Genomic DNA, 12,817 nt, shown 5'->3' on the forward strand with positions numbered 1-12,817 from the left:
TCAACATATTATTGATTGTCTATTATTTCTTCACTGACTTCTATTCTGACCTTGGTCATACACCAGGTTGCTATATGTGAGTGACCTGCTTCCAAGCTTTTCTAGACTCTTTCTTTGCCTTCTATCACTGTGAAAATTCCACAATTTCTTAATTGTTAAAACTTTATATTATAAAATATCAATATTTAGCAGGGAAATTCATCATTAAATGTATCTTCTTCAATTTGTCTTGGCCATTCCTGGTTTTTATTCTTTTAGATAAATTTTAGTATCAGCTTGTCATTATATATATATATACACACACACACACAAAATATATACAAATATATAAATACATATAATTTATATATTTCATAGTATATATAATATACATATATAACATATATGTACATAATGTGTATATGTGTACACATTTTATATAAAATGCCTTGTTGGCATTCCAGTTGACACTGCATTGAAATTTTAATTTTGGGAGAATTGACATTTTTACCTTATTAAGTCTTCTCAACCCGTTTGATATTATCTTCCCATTTATCTAGATTTTTTATGCCCTTTATTAATTTTTTATTTTCTTCATGAAATTTTACCCAAATTTAATTAATTTAGATGAATTACCAGGCTCATTAAAGTTTTGCTGCTATTACAAAAGCTGTCTTTTAAAAAGTATTTTCAGTAATTAGTTGTTACTTGTATATATGAATGCCATTTATTTTTGTATGTTGACCTTATGTCCAACAAACTTGCTGAACTCTTTGAATAGTTCAAACAGTAAATTCTTTTGCATATTTGTATAGAGACTCTTATCTTTTGCAAGTAATGAAAGGTTTATTTTTCCTTTTAAATTTTTATGCCTCATTTTTTTATCTTGACTTACTGTGTTGGTTAGGATCTCCTATCCAATGTTGAATTGTGGAGATTGGAGTAAGATGTCTTTAACTGGATTTAGAAACTTCCCTTCCAGACCTAGTTGGCTAATAGTTTTCAGTTTTTGGTTTTTTAATGAATGAGTATTAAATTTTACTGAATGTCTCTTTTCTGCACTTATTAAGATAGTCATGTCTTTTTTCCTTCTTTAATATATTAAACTGCTAGATGTTCTGATTTTGAAACATCCTTGCAATCCTGAAAGAAAAATTCATCGCTATTGGTCATATTGTCTTTTAAAAAGCAGAGCTGAATTTGATTTGTAAATTAGTTATTTAGGATTTTGCATTCATGTTAACAGTCAAATTGGCCTGTAGCGCTCTCATGGCAAGCAGAGCACGCTGCTCTTGTGCCCTGCTCTGGGGTGGTTTTATTTCCTGATAACCCCTAATCACGTTGTCAGCTCCCAAGTCTGAGGTCAGCAAGGCTCTTCCTATAAACCCTCTCATTGAGCTGTGTTATTGCTCTTTTCTGGTACACAGAGGTGTTTGTATTGCTTTTCCTTATTAATTTGTTTTCATGTTTATTATTTCAAGTGTTGTATGTATAACCTTTCTATTCCTGGACTCATCCTCTTCTCTTGCCATAGTATTGCTTCCCATGGCCATCTAGTTTTAGAGACTCAGTGGAAAACTATCTTTACGTTGCAATAGGTAACACTTCTGTCTTGCTGCCATCATCAAAATTTAATAGGCAAATTCCTAATTTTTTATATGAATTGTTGGTGAAGGCATTGGCTATGCTTTTCAGAGAATGCTACATTCTACAGCAATTCAACAAAAATCATTCATATTTACAATCCAAAATGATATGCCAATCTCCAACACACATTTGATATTTTTCATTATCACTCCAACTAGGGCTAGAAGTAAAATGATTTCTTTAAAAATGAATTTTGTGCCAGCACTAAGTTCAGCAGCACATGCTTTTAGGGGAAGAATTCTTTGTTGTTTCTTTGACTAGTTCTTTTTAAATTCCATAGCTTGGCATTTCAATCTGTTCAAACAGTATTTTATTGATTGAAGTTGATAATTGTATTATTTCCAGGCCCTTATTCATTTGTGGCAGGTAGAAGGAATGACATTTGTATAAACAGGTACTTCAGATTTCAGGACATTTTGACTAATCTAACTCTTAACTGCCTATTTCAGAATATGTTCAGCACAGTTAGGCCAAGCTTCATGTATATAATTAACTTTGGAAAGATTATATCTCCTGCAGACTTCTTGAAATACTTTACAATCTAAGTTTGTTATTTTTTGCTTAGCATGCTTAAGTTATTTTTCCCATAGAAGTGATATAAAGACATTTATCTCTGTTTCTAGACTAATCTATAAACTTTATTTAGCTCAGATGTTAGAATAAGCATGTTGATGCAACCGTTTGTACATAGTATACAATTCCTTTGTCAAATGGAATCCGAGTCTCAACTAACAGCTTCTAAAACCATCTTCATTTCTTTGCAGGTAAGATATTCACAACCTGGGCAATTTTGAAAATCAGTTTGGGAATAAAATTGTCTATTATGCTGTGTTTCTTAACTATCATTATTAAGGCTTTATTTCTTGCCTTTTCAGGATTAATATATGACTCACACATTTTCACTATATTTAATAATAACTGTGTTTAGTAAATAATATCTGTTCACTTATAAAGAGCTTAGTGATTCTTAACTTTCACCTACTTATTCTCAGAGCAAATAAAATGAATCAAGAAATTCTTGAAGATTTGAAATCTCTGATGACTTTGAGTAAGTGTATATGCACCATTCATTGCTAAAGTAACCACAAAGCATGTTTTTAAAATACATAATTTTTTCTCCCTTCTTATGCATTCTTTTCTTCTTTACATTTTTCTCTTTTCTTTCTTCCTTCCTCATGTAATTTTCTTCTCCTTTTTCATTTTCCTCTCTCTTTTCCTTATGGCTTCCAAAGAAAGGCATATGGTGTTGTGACCTTGTTACGGGAAACCACATCTAGGTTGAATTGGATTCACAGTGTTCTATATTTTTGGCAAAGGTTTAGGATAGCCAGACATGTCTTAATATAAACAGTTCCCCCAAAGTGAGTTAATACTTCAAATTCTATCTTTATGGTTAATTTAAAAGGCCAGATGGTAGGCCATTATCTTGTTTTTTTCCTGGTGGGAATAAAATACAGGGAAGCATTTTATTAAACAGTTGTTAAGGATTAAGACTTTCACAGACCACTGAATACTGACAAGTTAACTATGTGAATCTCTGTTGAGAGGACAGTTCTTGGCCTGTGATATATCTGCATTATTGGGATCATGCACTATATGCAAATGGATCAGATTAATGGGATTTTTATGGGTTTTCGAAAAGAGCCAGACACACAAAAAGCCTTACAAATGGAAGAGCTAAGGTGGTACTTAAAAACAGCACCTTAGGATCTAGTTCCATCCTATCTTTTCCCTTAAATGCCATGACAAAAGTTAAAACGGGCCCTGTCCCTTCTGAATGCTGGGCTTCTCATCTAAATTTAAATAAAAACCTTTGAAGATGGGAATGTGTTGGAAGAAAAGAAGGACAGAAAAAAAGTGTGTTGGAAGAGTCTGTGTGAGTACGTACATGTGTGGGTGTGGGCATGTGCGGCCTGTGCGTATGTGTGTGCCCCCGTGTGTGTGTGGAGCATGTATGAGAATGCATGCACATGTGTGGGGTGGGTCACCATGTGTGCATGCATGTGAATGCATTTGCCTGTGAATGTGTCTGTGTGTGGTGATTGTGTGTATATCGTGTGTGTATGTGTGCCTGTGTGTGTACCTCTGTGAGTGGGTGTGTCTGTATGTGACTGTGTGTGCCCATTTGTGAATGTGTGTGTGCCTGTGTCTGAGTGTGTGTGTGCCTGTGTGCTGCAGGCGGGAGAGGCTGCTCTGGCTCGGCGAGTGGCAGAGCAGTTAGTACAAAACTAGTAGTGAGAAAGGAAGCTGGGAAGAGACTGGGAAGAGGCAACCGACCTCATTAACAAAAGCTCAGTTTTGTCCCTGCGGACCCAACCAGCAGAAGGCACGGGGCGAGCGGTGGCTGTCCGCCAGGGAGGTCAGGCTCCGTGTAAACAGTTGAAGGCATCTTTATCATGCCCTTCTCACAGGGAGTCCTGAGGCTTGGCGCTCAGGAAGTTTGCAAAGCTGCAGCAGCTGCCTTGGAGAAGACCAGCAAAGAAAGTGGAGTGTGTATGTGAACTTCAATTCTGTATTTTCTGTGAGGTGGGTTAATGGATTTTTAGTAAAAAGAAATCTCAAACACAGCTGACCTGAAAGACTGGAATTTCAGCTCTCTTCCTTCCCGGGGATCTTTTTCCTCCCCCTTCCTCTCAAAGCCCTTTAAACCAGATTGCCGTGTCAGTGACTCTTATCCTGCCTGCCAGTTCCAAGGGTTTCTAACTTTTTTGTCTTGGAAAGGAAAACCACTACCTGTAAGTATCTGTTTTATGTGTTCCTTTTCATTGTGACTGTGAACGTTCTGTTAGCAGAATGCCCCAGAGATTGTTTGTGTGATATCATTAATGCCAAGTAACAATGCAAAGCATCTGCAAGAGTAGGCTTGCAAAAGTTTAACTTTCCTGTTAACTCAGAAGGTGGCAACTTGCAGTGTTAACAAACCAAATGCCAAAAATGAGATTCTTTTTATTACGTGACACAAATTTCTAACTCTTCTCAGTCCATCCATGCTGGCACTTGCCAAGGAAATAACCATTTTTTAACTGTGTAATTGTTTCCTCTGAAATTAGAATGTTTCTTCTCAGCTAAATGAAATGGCAAAGGGAAAAGACACAAAAATGAACGAAACAGATAATATCCTCATGGTACAAACATAGAGAAATTTGGATGAGATAATGTCTGGATACCTTTGCTTAAGTTTAGTTATATTTGGAGACATATTTTCAAAAACATGATTTCTGTTTCATTGTGGGGAAGAGAGATAGTGCTGGGGAGGCAAAGAAATGGCCTTGTTCTGAAGTTTTGGACTGATTTTTAGGCTCTCTCTGCTCAGTACTGAGATTTGGTCCAGAGACTTTGGTGCTGTTGTAAAGAGTTTCTTTTCATTTTATTTTGAAATCCAGGAAACAATTTTTGGCTTATGGAAATTGTTTATTGTTTTTAAGGTATTTAATTTTAGTTTCTGATTTTTTTAAAACTATTGCACCCAGTCTTGTTGCTTGGTGTGCATTACAAAGCTTAAAAAGAGCATTTCTGGGAGCCAATTGGTGTTTATAGCCTGGGAATCTTACTGGAGAGATTAACCTCTGTGGTGCTGCTTCACAGAACAGAGCTAGTGATTCGAATGCTCTTCAGGTTTCTGCCCTGGAAAACTGACACCCGCTGTTCCTGACTCTAGGTAAAGCTTGAAGAGCTGTGCCTCAGCCCCCTGCTTACATTTGATAAAGGTGCCTTCAGTGCAGCTCTAGGAAACTTTGCTGTTTCTCTCCATCAGGCATTCTCAAAACTGACTGTGTGTAAGAACCCCCATTTGCTTGGTGAAAGGCAGGTTCTCAGTCCCCCAGCCCAGAGGATTTTAGACCTGGAGTGGTGCCAGGAATCTTCCCAGGTGATTCTGAAGCAGGTGGGTCACACTTGGGTAAACATTGCTCTACATTGTCCTTGACATGAAATTCTTGTCATGTACTTGGTTAATATTAAACCTTATATCTAAATAAGAAACCTGAGTTTGAGCTGTTGTTGAGCATAACTTAATGTGCAACATGGTTTTGCATGCTTGGCTGGAAAACCAGGGCTTTTTAATCAGTTTTCCACCAACCTCATCTTTTTTTTTTTCTTGCTCCCCTTTTCATCTCTGCCTTTTCATTCCCACGAGGGAAAAAAGGAGTTGGGCAAAGGGACCTGACTACCATGTTCCCTGCTTTCACATGTTGGGCTATATGGCCTGATCTGCCCCCGCATGGCTAAGCAATGTTTGTTTTGGAAACTTTAAACCCAGGACTGTTCTTAATTCTTTCCCAGCCTCCTGGGGCTGCTGGGCTGTAGGGGTTGGGCTAGGCTGAGTTTGGGTAAACTGAGCTTGATTTCATGGAATGGTTCAGGAGCCTCATTCCTAGAAAATGATTTTTGGATTGGACCATCCCACAGGGATGAGAAGAAACAGAAAGTGATTCCTCCATGGTGTTAAAATTCTCATTTCACAATATATGAAAGTCAGAGCTCAGCTTCCATCCCCATCCTTGCATTTTCTGGCATTTAATATTTATATTAAAAAGAAAACTGGACATGGCCATCAGAGCCCCTTGCTTTCTTTTCTTTCCTCATTCCAACCATTTAGGTGCACCTGCTACATGCCAGGCTCAGTGATAGTTTTTAAGGATTTCAAAATGCCCACTGGGGATGGCATGCGCAGGCAGGGTCCTTGTCCTCATGGTGTTTCAAATCTTAGTTGTTGCTAACCAGCCTTGGAAGAGCCATCTAACCCCTCAAAGCCTCACTTCCTCATCAGTAAAATAAGTTGAATTAAATGAGTTTTGGTATCTTCCTAGCTCTGATATTCTGACATTGATGGATATGACTCAGTCTTCTAAACACAGGTATGGGCTATGAGAGCTTTTCAGCATTTACTTTGAGAATAGGCCTAAAGATTTCGCTAATTGCTTTTCTTCAAAAATTTTCAGATATATTTTTTTCTCTCACAAAGAACCATGACCACAGGAATATTGAGTTAGACAAGTGTGATCTTTTCAGGGCATGTAGCCATTCGTTGCAATGGGATCCCGTAACTCCCTGGAAAGGCTGTTTCCCTGCGCCAGGTTACATAGGAGGGCAGCCTCTTATCTTGTCTGAATCTGATGTTGCTACTCCTTTGGAGAGCTGGGTGGTCTGAACAGGGCTTGACAGCTTCCACACATGCACAGCTTGCAACCTGACCCTTTCATTCAAGTGATTCAACAGCTTTTGTGCTACCAGGTGAGAGGCTTAAACAGACATCTTTGAGGGGCTGAGCGAAACAAAAAACAAAGCAAAACCCACTCCCTAATGAAATACTGTCTATACTATATTTTGTCTGTAATGCAGCTTCTCTCACTGCAGTGACTGGGGCACCATTTCAAAGGGCTCCAAAACTTGGCCATCAAGATAAGAAATTATAGCTGTGATTTATGTGTTTTCTGACAACATAGCCTCTAGCTGTCTGAAGATAATATGTTTGAGTGGAAAACTATTGACTGGAGGACAGGGATCTTGCTAAGTTAGAATATTTTTAAACAAATGTTCTTTGCCTCTCATGGGTAAGTTTTTACAGAAGCCAAAAATAGTTTTTGGTTTCTCCCTTAAACCTGCCTATTTATGGAGGTGATGATATTTGGGGAAAATGTCTATTAAAAAATGATGCCCAAAATGCTCTTTTTGTGCATCATCCAAAGGCTGCTAAGATTGCATGTCACTTTTCACTCTCAGGTTTATCCTTGAAACTTTCTTATCTGGCTCCCTAGCAACAAAGGACAGACAAATGCTCAGGGAACGACTGAGCCTCAAGTCCTTTATTGGGTGTTCTGCTTTCCTGGAACTCTTCCCTGCTTTCTATCAAACATTGTCAGCTGCTTAGTACTTACAGATGCTCTGTGCACTCTTCTCTTAAAATATGTGAGCCACAACTTTGTCTCATTAGCCCACACCCACTGCCATGCTACCTTCATTCTAAGGCCTACGTTTCTTGTTAGCATAAAAATGATTTATTTGGTAAATTACAAACTCAAACCACAGTAAAGTTAGGAAGATTGCAGAAAGGATAGATACCTCAGATGAAAATTCACCCAAATATTTAAAATTTATTAGGCGTTTCCTATCAAATCTCTTTCATAGTACAGATTTTTTTTTTTTTGTTAAAGTGATCCTACACCTTAGAAAGACAACAGAGCAACAACACAACAGCAATACTTTAATTCTGTTTTACATAAATGTCCCTCTTTATTATCACATGGTAGGATGGTTCTATATTACCCAATAAGCATTAGTGATTGTTTTAAAACCAGAAGGCAGTATTGACGCAAGGGCCCGAATGTTAAATCAGAGAGGTGCAGTAGGAAAAAATAATGGCCTTTGAAAAAATTTCACCTGGGTTCTAATCCTAGGCTACAATGTTCTTTGGCTCTGTAATGTTGGCCAAGTTACTCAGCCAGTTTCCTCAGGGGTAAAATGAGGTCATTTATACTTACCTCACTAGATGTTCGTTTATGGAGCATGATGTACAAGTGTTTAATAAATATTTCTTCTTTGGGAGATGGCTAATACAAGTATAATGGCTGAAAAGAAAACAAACATGGCAAACGACTTAATTTATAGATGAAAAGAAAAGAGAAACAGGAAATAAAGTTACATTCCAGATCCCAATGTCTGGGCAGAACAGATCTCAACCCACCACTCCCGTGACCTTTAACTCTGATCAGCAGCCTGGTTCTCACTTTATTCTTTTTTTTTTTTCTTTTTTTAAATTTGAGACAGAGTCTTGCTCTATTGCCCATGCTGCAGTGCAGTGGCGTGATCTTGGCTCACTGCAACCTCTGCCTCCCTGGTTCAAGCCATTCTCCCGCCTCAGCCTCCCGAGTAGCTGGGACTACAGGCGTGCACTGCCATGACCGGCTAATTTTTTTGTATTTTTAGTGGAGACAGGGTTTTGCCATGTTGGCCAGGCTGCTCTTGAACTCCTGACCTCAGGTGATCCACCAGCCTCGGCCTCCCAAAGTGCTAGGGTTATAGGCGTGAGCCACTGCCCCCGACCCTCACTTGATTCTTAAAGACCAAAAGCCTGACACAGATCCGTGAGCTCACAGACTATGAAATTGTTTGGTATTGAGAAATCAAGGACAATGTGAAAATCATTCTGTCTTCATTTTTTACTGATTCTCCTCATATAGGTGTTTTAGATAAATGCATAAGGAGCTGCATCATTTTGATTTTCTCAAGATTTTGCTCCATTGTAGCAAGGGGCCCCTCAGGGGTAATGTTTATTTGAGAATTTGAAACTCTGGGCTTGCACTGTAGTGAGCCTGTGAACCATCACCAAAGGAAGGACATATTCATTCAAACATGTGGAGGAGTGTGCACTCTCTCTCTCTCTCTCTCACCATTTTAAAAAATAGGTCTGGTATTTGCATTTAGTCACTCAACTGATATTTATTGGGCTTCTCTGTGAAAGATTCAATGATCAGCACTAAAGGAACTTGGGTGAACAGAACAGTCATGGTTATTATCTTCAAGGTGTTTATAGACCAGGAGAAACAGCAGACTTTTTTTTTTAATGGCTGCGAATAATGACAAAATGCTTATAGATATGCAACATGTGGCAAAGTGTATTTCAGGATTCCATGTGAGCAGATAAAACTGGTTTGGGAGATTGAGGCCTGAAGGATGGGTAGAATTTAGCCAGGTAAATGAGGTGGTTGATGGCAGTGGGGAAGAGCATTCATGGCAGATGGAACAGAATGGACAAAACCTGCAAAGGCTTGGAAGCTGGGTTTGGCAATATGGTGAGTTTAAGGATGGGAAGAAGTCCAGTTTGACCAGCATGTCAATGGCAAGGAGGAGAGTCATGCAAGAAGAGGTTGGAGAGGTGTGCAGGGGACAATCGGGCACAGTTAAAAGTGATCCCGGAAAGTACCTAATCCACACTCCCTCTCTGAAACAAAGAATCCTGTTCTGTGTCTATACCTCAGCTCTTGCCATTATTGGACAGCACTGAGGGAAAGTCCTTTCTGAAAGTTGAGACTTTCACACATTCTCCCTGGTTCTGCACCCTGGAACCATCAAGTCACTCCCCTTCAAACGTCTGAAGACAGACTATTTTAAAAAATAAAGTGCTGCCAAAGCAGATCTGCTCTTTTCCATACATATGCACTTGTTTTTGGGAAATGTAGAGTTACACAATTTTGCTTATTGGAAGCTAACTTACTGGCTCAGTGCATCATTCCAGTCTCTGATTATCAAAGCTGTGGATCTTGATTGTGTCCTCAGTGATAACAGTTAACCCTCTTGGATTTGTGCTTTCTGTGAATTGGATAAAGCTTGTCTTCTATATCTTTGTTTAAAGATTTAGAAAAATGTTTAACCAGAGAGAACCAAAAACGAGCTATAAGGCACAACTCTAAATATTTCTAATGAGAAAATGATGTCCCTAACCTCTCTTTTTTGTTTCCTTTTAAGGAGGAAACTAGTCACTAGTCTCTATAACCCAGAATCACAGAAATGTCTAAGTTTTTTTTTTTTTTTTTTGAGACGGAGTCTTGCTCTGTCACCCAGGCTGGAGGCGCGATCTTGGCTCACTGCAAGCTCCGCCTCCCGGGTTCACGCCATTCTCCTGCCTCAGCCTCCCAAGCAGCTGGGACTACAGGCGCCTGCCACCACGCCCAGCTAATTTTTTTTGTATTTTTAGTAGAGACGGGGTTTCACTGTGTTAGCCAGGATGGTCTTGATCTCCTGACCTCGTGATCCGCCCGCCTCGGCCTTCCAAAGTGCTGGGATTACAGGCTTGAGCCACCGCGCCCGGCCAGAAATGTCTGTTTTAATAGAAAGAGCTCAAAGATATCAATGTGTGTTGGTGTTCTTGTTTTTTATGAGAATGCTCAAGGCACAATAATTGCTGATTTCATTTATTTATACAAAAGTTGAACTCATATTACATGCAGCGGACAGTGTTGTCTTTCTGCCTTCAAAACAGATAGGCATATACACTACCAGGTAGGTTGTGATAACTGCCCTGTAATGGGTTTAAATAAAATATGATTCTCCTGCAATCGGAGGAAGGAAGTCTTTCCAGATGAAATGACGAGGTCTTACGGAATCCTGAATGAGGCATTTCTTGAGGGGTTAATAAATGGGAAGGATCTCAATAAGGATGGAAGCAAAGACATTCCAGGCAATATAAAATAGCCCCTTTTAACATGAATCCATTGTCATTTAATGTACTGTGATATAATGACCCACTCTTCCCCAGCAGTCAAGCCATCAACCATCCATTTCAAATTACAGACGCAATTGCCTTTTGCTTTCCTCATCAGTCATTCTTCATAATTTTCTTTCCTTTTAATATTTTCTTCATCTTAAGAATATCAGGTTCCTGCTGACCACGTGTCATGGCTCAGTAACTTTGGTCTCATGAATGACTGTGGCCTCTGCTACCTACTTTCACACATTAGATCTAAATGAGACCACACAGCATTTTATAAAAATGACTTTACTTAAATTTTGAAAAATAGTCTATGTCTCAAGCTCTTAGAAATTTTGGATCAATTAAAAAAAGCTGCTGCTGGAGGTGCTGATTGATTAAAATGTCACTTGAGGGTGATTTATCAGTGAGAGAAGAATAGGAGTTAAATGGCCATTTGATTACATTAAATAGTACCCAAAGAGTTTAACACTGCAATTTATATCCTATTCATAATCCTGTTTACCATGTAATTCTGTTAAGACTTCCTCCTGGTGTCAGTAAGCTGCTCTTCCAAATTCTTAAGACGTTACTACAGCAAAAGGAAGTAAAATAAAATATGTAGCCACATAAACCCCCATTTAAAAATCAGTTTGTAATATACTCTGGACTTAGAGTTTGGCAGCAGGATGGGGTGACAAAATTCCTCAGACAGGACTAAAGGACTAGCTTTGCACTTTTACAGAATCTTTCAAAAACCTCAGATGGAACCAATTTTGTCTTTCTCATTTGTCCGTAGAGCCTCTGTGGTGCTGATTTGACTGTTCAAGCTAGGAGGTGGCAGTGACTGGGTGTACCATTTAGCATTCAAGATGCTATGTGGCCTCACCATCACTCATGGATTGTTGCTGAATTGCTTTACTGGAAACTATTGGTCTTCATTTACCCCCAGTAGAGACATTTCCTGATCTGTGGCTTTGTAAGTTGCTTTTGTGCCAGTCCCTTGATAGCGCATGGAAATCACAGGCTATGGGATTCACTGATGGGAAAACTCTGGGGTCCTTGCATATCCCTTCCCCCACTTTAGTTTTTTTCTATGTTAAGAATGGCAAATGATATCAACCATGTGAGATAATGGAGATATGGTCAGAGATCATATAGTGTTTCACAACAGGTTTGAATATTCACAGCAATGCTCAGAGGCATCAAGTCTGAATTGTTAGCTCTGTGGCCAGAGAGATCTGGCATTAAGACTTTAAGAGCTAAGACTTGTCCAGGAGTGATGGAAGTTGAAATTCCATATTAATTAACAACAGCCAAGTGTGGTGGCTCATGCCTGTAATCCTAGCACTTCGGGAGGCCAAGGCAGGCAGATAGTTTGAGCCCAGGAGTTTGAGACCAGCCTGAGAAACATAGTGAGATCTGATCTCTTAAAAAAAAAAAAAAAAAACAGGCATGGCAACAGATGCCTGTAGTCCCAGCTACTCAGGAGACAGGTGGGAGGATCACTTGAGACCCAGTGGTCAAGGCTGCAGTGATCCATGATCAAGCCAATACATTCCAGCCTGGGCTACAGCGTGAGACCCCATCTCTTAAAAAAAATACATAAAAACTATCTTCACAACCCCATGAAGTCAATATTATGAATCCCCACTGTAAGATGATGAATTCAAGGCTGAGAAATTTTTAACAAATTTAATTATATTGTAGATTGAGCTTCTTTCTGCAGACACTAAAGTGTTCAAAAAGTGAGTCGTTAAAGTGTTTATCTTTAGTTCAGCTGATTAAATGAGGTCTTCCTACAATAAGACATGTGAACTAAAGGTGACCTGTGTTATGCATTACTATCATACTGTCTCTTTATATAAAAAATCCATTTTATTTTTTAAAAAGGAGTCAATTCCTTTTTCCCCTCAAAAAATTGATTTTTATTTTTTGTTATTGAGTTGAAAAAGCCAGACTGTTTATCCCATGGAGAAAGCTGGAGGCAGTAATATGGGCTGAAAT

General features: G+C 38.9%; 1 protein-coding gene across 3 annotated transcripts in view; it reads left to right on the forward strand.

Annotated features, from left to right (window-relative positions):
• FREM1 (FRAS1 related extracellular matrix 1) overlaps positions 1–12,817 on the forward strand; it is a 257,613-nt gene that overhangs the window by 78,022 nt on the left and 166,774 nt on the right. For 2 of the 3 annotated variants that reach the window (XM_055350801.2, XM_055350804.2), the window contains exon 1: positions 3,485–4,361. The exons of the other annotated variant lie outside the window; for it this stretch is intronic. The gene's annotated coding sequence lies outside the window, so the exon portion shown is untranslated. Of the gene's footprint in view, positions 1–3,484; positions 4,362–12,817 lie in introns of those variants that run through there. 3 annotated transcript variants of the gene reach the window in all.

The sequence above is a fragment of the Gorilla gorilla genome, chromosome 13 (genome assembly GCF_029281585.2).
Source record: "Gorilla gorilla gorilla isolate KB3781 chromosome 13, NHGRI_mGorGor1-v2.1_pri, whole genome shotgun sequence".
NCBI classification, from domain to species: Eukaryota; Metazoa; Chordata; class Mammalia; order Primates; family Hominidae; genus Gorilla; species Gorilla gorilla.